This window comes from Protobothrops mucrosquamatus, unplaced genomic scaffold, assembly GCF_001527695.2.
Source record: "Protobothrops mucrosquamatus isolate PMUCROS unplaced genomic scaffold, P.Mucros_1.0 scaffold1695, whole genome shotgun sequence".
NCBI classification, from domain to species: domain Eukaryota; kingdom Metazoa; phylum Chordata; class Lepidosauria; order Squamata; family Viperidae; genus Protobothrops; species Protobothrops mucrosquamatus.
In genome coordinates, this window is record NW_015387847.1 from 78,247 (window position 1) to 86,208 (window position 7,962).

Here is a 7,962-nt window from a genome sequence, read left to right on the forward strand (position 1 = left end):
TTCTAGATCTATTGCCAAAGGGTCACATTTGTGAAAACTGTAACTTTAATCGTTGAGTGCTGATTCAAGGGGAAAAACATGGAATCTTACCTAATCATTATGCTTTCTGGGTTATAGCTTTGGCTTCCAGTTGCCAGGCCCTTGTTCCATCAAAGAAAATCTGACAAGACCACAGTTAAAAAGCATTGCAGACTTCAGGCTACTAACAATGAATTCTGAGCATGTGCTTCAAACCACACAACCAGTATGTTTAGTGAAATTTATTGAAATTAACTGGGCCATAAAGATGTGGTCACTGGATTCTCTCCTTTATGACTAAAGCCAGATGCGACATGATCTGTTGGCAGGCGTAGACAAAGGGAGAAACGGGGAAGGAAGGAAGGAAGGAAGATCATGCGTTATTATTTCATTATTCTTTCTGGCACACGTACAAGGTAGCTGTATAGATCTGAGAGATGCATTATTTTTAAATTAAGGATTTTAAGCAGAAGATTAAAAAAAATGAACAAGGGCTGTTCTTAAAGGAAGAAGGGGAAAGGAAGGAGAAAAAGAACAAAGAAAAGGCTTAGAAGTCTAAAAAAAGAAAAGAAATGGTGATTCACAACTGCCTCCAGAAGTTGTGAATGCTCCAACATTGGAAGTTTTAAAGAAGAGACTGGACAACCATTTGTCTGAAATGGTATAGGGTTTCCTGCCTGAGCAGGGGATTGGACTAGATGACCTCCAAGGTTCTATTCTATTCTATTCTATTCTATTCTATTCTATTCTATTCTATTCTATTCTATTCTATTCTATTCTATTCTATTCTATTCTCCATTCCATATTCTATTCTATTCTATTCTATTCTATTCTATTCTATTCTATTCTATTCTATTCTATTCTATTCTATTCTCCATTCCATATTCTATTCTATTCTATTCTATTCTATTCTATTCTATTCTAGAAATAGAAGGGGCTTCCAATTTCCTTTACATACAAAATTACCTCCTGCTATATGTAGTTTATCTACAAAAAACCCTGCATTTTTTTCCTATTATCCATTTTTTTTATAATCATCAAAACCCCAAGTGATAAGTTCACTTTTTTTTTTCAATTTGATGCAAAAAAAAAAAGTCTACAGGTGGCTTGCAGTCCATGATGAATGTAGATATTGACTTTTCTCTAATCAAAGAAATCAATTTAGCCATCTCTGCAAATCTCTCCATATTCACCCTCCGTTCCTTCGCGGTGAGTCTTTCCATTTTTTGTGTCTATAAGAATCTCACAATAATCTCACAGATGTTATGTGCAAATACAAAGTTCCACAACTTTTTTGCCATCCATTTCCAAAAGAAAAGTCTCCGGTTTCAATTGTATGTCAGTCTTTAAAATTTTTTGAAGCAGTGTATGCATTTATAGCCAAAATGTTCTGGTTTTCTGTTTTACACGTTCACCAAAGATGATAAAAAAAAATGTCCCTTCATGTTGTTCACGTTTTCCACAGAAATGTGAAGTACCTTTGTACATTCAAGACAATTTTTCTGCTGACATGTACCAATAATACATCATTTTATTAAAGAAAATTCTCTTTAGGGTTTTAACATAATGTAATTCCAGTCCTTTCAATCACATCGTTTCCCATTGTACATTGTATCCAAAATGTTTGCCCCATTTTCCTACACATCCTTTCACGTTTTCTTCCATTTCATATTTCAAGAGACGTTTATTCCTTTTAGCAATGACATGTTTTTAGCAATTATGTGTCATACGTTTGGCAATTACAGCAATTCTGTTTCAAATTCGGTCCTCACAGTGTGTTCAGAACCATACATTTCCTTTAAACCTTTAGAATAATTATATAGAAGAGAACCTCAGCTTCTAGTTATTCTCTTGACTTTCTAATACGTTCCCCTCGGAAAAAAACATTCTAATATCCCATGCTTAAGTTAACCATTTATATTTACTTCCTAGAAATGCATTCGGTAAGAAATGAGATGATGGTAACGACGCGGATGGTTTGGATTTATTTATTTATTTATTTATTTATTTATTTATTTATTTATTTATTTATTTATTTATTTATTTATTACATTTATACCCCGCCCTTCTCCTGGTGGACTCAGGGCGGCTTACAGCCAGTTTAAAACAAAACAATCAAAACAATATACAAAATTTAAAATGTAGTTAAAAAGAAATATTAATATGGGCCTTTTCTTCCTTTTTTAAAAGTTATTTAAAAACCAAATTTAAAATACCCCTTAGGCCAGTCCTGCCAGCTGAAACAGCCAAGTCTTGAGGGCGCGGCGGAAGGAGGGGAGATCCGGAATCACCCGGATCTCTGGGGGTAGTTCGTTCCAGAGGGTGGGGGCTCCAACAGAGAAGGCTCTCCCCCTGGGGGTCGCCAACCGACACTGTCTGGTTGACGGCACCCTGAGGAGACCCTCTCTGTGGGAGCGTATTGGCCGGTGAGAGGTGATCTGTGGCAGAAGGCGGTCTCGGAGGTAACAATTAAGAAATAATTCATGTGTGGCCCCCAGGGTGCTTTTTCAAAAGGCAACTGGACTTCGTTTTTCTGAAGAATCTTCTTGGATGAGAAGTGAAACGTCTTCAAGGAAAAACAAAGAATGTCCAGTTGCCTCTTGAAAAAGCACCGTTGGGACAACCATGACCTGGATGGCTGAGAATCTTCACAGACAATTCACGTGTGCAACTTTGCATCCAGTTTTGGTCAACACGATGTAAAAAAGATGTTGAGACTCTAGAAACAGTGCAGAGAAGAGCAACAAAGTGGATCAGGGGACTGGAGGCTAAAACATATAAGGAACAGTTGCTGGAATTGGGAATGTCTGGTTTAACGAAGAGAAGGATGAGGGGGGTCATGATAGCAGTCTTCCAATATCTCAGGGGTGCCATAAAGAAGAAGAAGTCAAGCTGTTCTCCGAAGCGCCTGAAGGCAGGACAAGAAGCAACAGAGGAAAACTAACCAAAGAGAGAAGCAACCTAGAACTAAGGAGAAACTTCCTGACAGTTAGAACAATTAACCAGTGGAACAACCTGCCTCCAGAAGCGGTGAATGCTCCAACACTGGAAGTTTTTAAGAAGAGACTGGACAGCCATTTGTCTGAAATGGTATAGGGCAGTGGTGGCGAACCTATGGCACGGGTGCCAGAGGCGGCACTCAGAGCCCTCTCTGTGGGCACGCGCACCGTCGCCCCAGTCCTAGGCCTTCAGCTGGGTTTTATAAAACCTTTTCGCTTTAGGCCTCCACCGCCGTGTGCAAAAAAGAAAAGGTTCAATCAATCAGTCAATTTCAACTTCTCGCGGGGAAAACAAAAGATCTTGCAAAGTTAGAATTGATTGATTGAACTTTTTAGTCCCACCCAGTCTGCCGTTACCATCGCAGCCACGCCCACCCAATGGGCCACACCCACCCAATGGGCCACACCCACCCAATGGGCCACACCCAACCGGCACCCGACGATGCATAAGTGGGTTTTGGGTTGCAGTTTGGGCACTCCGTCTCTAAAAGGTTCTCCATCACTGGTATAGGGTTTCCTGCCTGAGCAGGGTGTTGGACTAGATGACCTCCAAGGTCCCTTCCAACTATTATTATTATTATTATTATTATTATTATTATTATTGTTGTTGTTGTTGTTGTTTGCTTTGCTAGATATTGGTCTTCTTCTTGTGCCATATCCGTCATTGGACGTTGGCGATCATGTTGGCGATCCTGATATTGGTACCTTTAAAAAAATGACAACTCCCCCCTCCTCCCCAGGATGGACTCTTCAACCACCTCCAGAGAGTCCGAAGGAACCAGCTGCCTGTCTTCAGATGGGCTTCCTGTAGCCTTAGCGGTGCTGCAGTTGGGAAATCAGAGCCAGGAATTCAGACGTCACTTACTGGCCAAAGGATTCCAGTTTGGGCTTGGCGTGTTCAAAATGTAAGCTGAGACCTTCTGTTGAAAGATGAGGAAATAAAAGAGCCCCCTCCCCGTCTCCTTTCCTTATTCTGCCTGCACTGCAGGATTTATGCTGTCCCTTCCTAGCAGAAACATGAGCAATGAATCATGTTGGGTTGGGGTTTGGACATCCTTCTCTGTAGCGGACAGAGCTGCTTATTCTATTCCGCTTCTTCTTTCTGATTCATACGTGGCAGCGATTATGGCATATTCTCAGGCCTGTGGAAACAGGCAGAGCTGGAAGGGATACTTCCCCCTGTATTTCAACCAGCCCTTTTGCCATAGGCTCCCCTTTTGTTCCAAGAGGCTGCAAAAACATGGCTGTGAGTGAAAGGTAGAACGAAAAGGACTCTGGTGGAAGCTGGACCAGGTTTCAATGGAACGGGTGATATTTTTCAGGGCAGTTCTAAGGTTTCCCTCAGTAGACATTTTGGGTTTTACTCGTACTAAACTGTCAAGGTATTCATCCTTCAGCCCACCTGGAAACCTCCCTTAAGGGCAAGAGAAAAGTCCAAAACATAATCTCAGTAGCAAGAACAGTTAAAAAAAATGTGGTGGTCCTTCAAAGAAAATTTTGTAACAAGAGAGGTGGATTTGTTTCTAAGCCTGGATGGCTTATGCAGGCAGACTAACCAGTCAGGCACAAGAGAGTTGTGTGTGTGTGTGTGTGTGTGTGTGTGAGAGAGAGAGAGAGAGAGAGAGAGAGAGAGAGAGAGAGAGAGAGAGAGAGAGAGAGAGAGAGATATTCACACACATACATTCAGCCTTCAGCAATTTGGGAAGGGTAACATCGTATGCTACTCACACTGACCTTGGAAGAGGTGGCTGGCACAACTGAAGTTTCTTTAACATTAAGGATACATGCCTCATCTCACAGAAGGCATGACATAATCACAGAGACTGGCACTGGAGGAACACTGCTTCATTTCTCCACAGAACAAGACAGTCTTTGGAAGACTCTTGAGACGTTACAGAGTCTTACTATTCAGACTGCATGGCACTGGAGCACTTGGAGTGCCAAAAAGGCCAGGAGGAGCACTCTGGATGCACACAAGGTATCCATGGTTAGCTTCCAAAAGAAGGTGGTCAGGACCCAGGAGGAATCTCCTCCAGAGGTTCTTCTCTCATTGCTCTTCTGTTGAAGACCCAAGAAACTTTCTCTTGGGACGTAGGTCTTATCCCCATCACTACGAACCCAACCTGGTTTATTGGCTCCCCTGGCATTTCAGAGCTAATTGTCTTTAGGCAGAGATAAATTTCATGAAATCCACGTCACCACCCCAATTGTAACTTGCTTTAAGGTGGTGGGCATCCATCGTGGGAGGGGAGGACAAAAGATCAAGGCAGAATCTGCAACTGTATAGCGGAAGCCCCATCGCTTCTCTAAGACATGAGATATTTGTAAAAAGGGAATGGGGCTTCCATTGGGGCTGCCCTCTTGACTTTTTTGACTCTCCCTTGCAGACAAATGGACAGCCATTTGTCTGAAATGGTATAGGGTTTTCTGCCTGAGCAGGGGGTTGGACTAGATGACCTCTAAGGTCCCTTCCAACTTTATTGTTGTTGTTGCTGCTGCTGCTGCTGCTGCTGCTGTTGTTGTTGTTGTTGTTATTATTATTATTATTATTATTATTATTATTATTATTATTATTATTATTATTATTATTATTATTATTACATCCTTGGTTGTAATTTTGCAGAGGCAACCAAAATTAATATTAAGATTTTAATATTAATATTAAGCTAAACATCTGTGTTAACCCTCAGATAGTACATCCTGGTCCCTTGAAAGACCCCAAATGCCTAGCCTAGTTCCTCTGATAATATTCTGCATCTCTCAATTGTCACTTTATTGAAGAAGGTGCAGACTACCTCCCCCCCATCATCTAAAAGAAGAGTTGCCTTCACCACACCCTCATCTATGGAGAAAATGATTTTCTTTCTATTCAGTTCTGGGCTAATGAAACAGGTCAATTCTCCAAGGAAGCAGTTTCTGCTTCACAAGTGTCTCCACATCAATGATGGACTCTTGGGCTCTATTTCCATGAGCAGAAAGAGTCTCCTCAGAGGAAGCCAAGAGCTCTTTAAAGGCTGCAAAAATAACCATTTAACAACCAGTCTAATCATATGGAACAAATTGGTTAGTGGTGCCACAAATTGGTTAGTGGTGCCATCCATGGGAGAATGCTTTGGCCAGATAGGATGCCGTCTTTCTTTCTTTTTCTTTCTTTCTTTCTTTCCTTCCTTCCTTCCTTCCTTCCTTCCTTCCTTCCTTCCTTCCTTCCTTCCTTCCTTCCTTCCATCCATCCATCCATTTATCTATCTAGGTAGGGTCTCCTGCTTGGACGGGGGGTGGGGGGGTGGGGTTGTTGGACTAGATGACCTACAAGGTTCTATTCTATTCTATTCTATTCTATTCTATTCTATTCTATTCTATTCTGTCTAATCTATTCTATTCTCATCATCTATCTATAATCATTTATATCTATCTATAATCATTTATATCTATCTATAATCATTTATATCTATATCACCACTTTTAGAAGCACGAAGCTGAAGACACCAGCCTGAAGATGACGAATGTGACTTCGTTGAAATGTCGCCAAGGTACTTTTAATTCTACGCGGGAGAAAACCCGAATAACTAAAGACCTACATTTATATCTATCTATCATCTATCTATCTATCTATCTATCTATCTATCTATCTATCTATCTATCTATCTATCTATCTATCTATCTATCTATCTATCTATCTATCTATCTATCTATCTATCTATCTATCTATCTATCTATCTATCTATCTATCTATCTATCTATGGTCTCCTGCTTGGGTGGGTGGGGGGTTGGACTAGATGGCTACAAGATTCTATTCTATTCTATTCTATTCTATTCTATTCTATTCTATTCTATTCTATTCTATTCTATTCTACTCTACTCTACTCTACTCTACTCTACTCTACTCTACTCTACTCTACTCTACTCTACTCTACTCTACTCTACTCTGTCTACTCTATTCTCATCATCATTTATCTATATCTATGTATCCATCCATCTATCCATTCATTTATATCCCATCTTTATTGTTTTCACAAATAACTCAAAGACAGTGAACATATCCAACAAATCTTCCTCCTTTTATTTTCCCCACAACATCCCTGTGAGGTGAGTTGGAGTGAGAGAGAGTGACTGGCCCTAGATCACCCAGCTGGCTTTCATGGATAAGGTGGGACTTGAACTCAGGGTCTCTTGCTTTCTAGCCTGGTGCCTTAAGCACTAGACTCAGCAGGCTCTCTTGACATCTGCAGCAGATGAAGAGGGAGAGGGGAAAAAAAAAAAAGATGTTTAGAAGAATTTCTGGCTCTTTGCTTCATCTTCCTGTGCATTTTCCTTCGGCTGGAACAAAGGCGATGCAACTAACACTTCCAAGCTTATTTTCACATCCTGCCGGTTTTCATGCCTTCTGTTCGGTTTCTGCATCAGCTTTTGCCTTCCTGGCAAAAATTAAAAGAGAAACACAGGCTCATAAAGTACATCTTGTGTACTCCTCTGCTCCAATATCCATTTCTTCTGCTCACAGACCTATTCTGGGCTGATGAAACCATTTCCTTCTCCTGCCTTCCTCACTGTGCTACTGGATGCAACAGATGTGCTTTTCATTACAGCCTAAAAAAGGCCCATCTATAACGGCAAGTTTTAACAGACACGGAGAGGGGAATGTCTCTCCGCTCATCGGCTGCCAGGATCAACATCGGGACCCGTCACCTTAACAGAGTCCACCAGTGCTCCTTGTCCTCACCTTCTTTGCCCGACAACATCACCTAGTACAGTGGTTCTCAACCTGTGGGTCGGGACCCCATTTGGGGTCGATCGACCATTTCACGGGGGTCGCCAAGCAAGGCTGTCCGCCATTTTTTTTGTCCGCCATTTTTTTTGTCCACCATTTTTTCCCCCTTTTCCGGCGGGTGCCTTACCTCCCTTGGGCTGGGCCAGCTGGTGGTCGGCCTGCTCCGTCTCTGCCGCT